Genomic DNA, 656 nt, shown 5'->3' on the forward strand with positions numbered 1-656 from the left:
CTCTCTCTCTCTCTCTCTCTCTCTCTCTTTTTTTTTGCGAGGCAACCCTTGGTTGACCTCACAGATTGCAAGGACCTTGTCAGCTTACAATATCTTATATTTTTATTTTTTACGCTTACAGCACCTGGTCTTCCTAGGTGGTCTCCCATCCAAGTACTAACCAGGCCCGACTCTGCTTAGTTTCCAAGATCAGACAGGATCAGGCTGGTTCAGGGGAGCATGGCTGTAGACTGGTTTTCCTATTTTGTGTTCTTCATCCCTGCCCCTCTCCCAGCAGCAGGAAGTTGAGTGATAAATCAGAAGATTAGTTTACCTTTTTAAGAACAGTTGAATGGTAGTGTCTAGATTTCTACTCTTTTCAAGAATATTTGAATAGTAGTGTCTAGATTTTCACTCTTATATATAAATATTGTTAATATAAGAGAGATGATCGAATACCATAGTACTTCTTGGAAAAAATATATACTTTGGCATTTATGTGTGTGTGTTAAAATGCTGCTTGAAAATACAATTGCTACTTTGGGGTGACAAAATCAATATGCCAGTTTAAGATTAATTGATTTGGCCAAAAAATTATATCAACATAGAATTTATTTTTAATTATAGATGACCTTATTCAGACATTGTCTTATAATTCTGATTTATTTTTATGCTAT

At 35.5% G+C, this 656-nt stretch overlaps 1 pseudogene; it reads right to left on the minus strand.

Annotated features, from left to right (window-relative positions):
* Window positions 1–112: 112 nt before the first annotated feature.
* Window positions 113–231, minus strand: LOC111740468 (annotated as a pseudogene).
* Between the last annotated feature and the right edge of the window lie 425 nt (window positions 232–656).

The sequence above is a fragment of the Pteropus vampyrus genome, unplaced genomic scaffold (genome assembly GCF_000151845.1).
Source record: "Pteropus vampyrus isolate Shadow unplaced genomic scaffold, Pvam_2.0 Scaffold63, whole genome shotgun sequence".
In the NCBI taxonomy this organism is placed as follows: domain Eukaryota; kingdom Metazoa; phylum Chordata; class Mammalia; order Chiroptera; family Pteropodidae; genus Pteropus; species Pteropus vampyrus.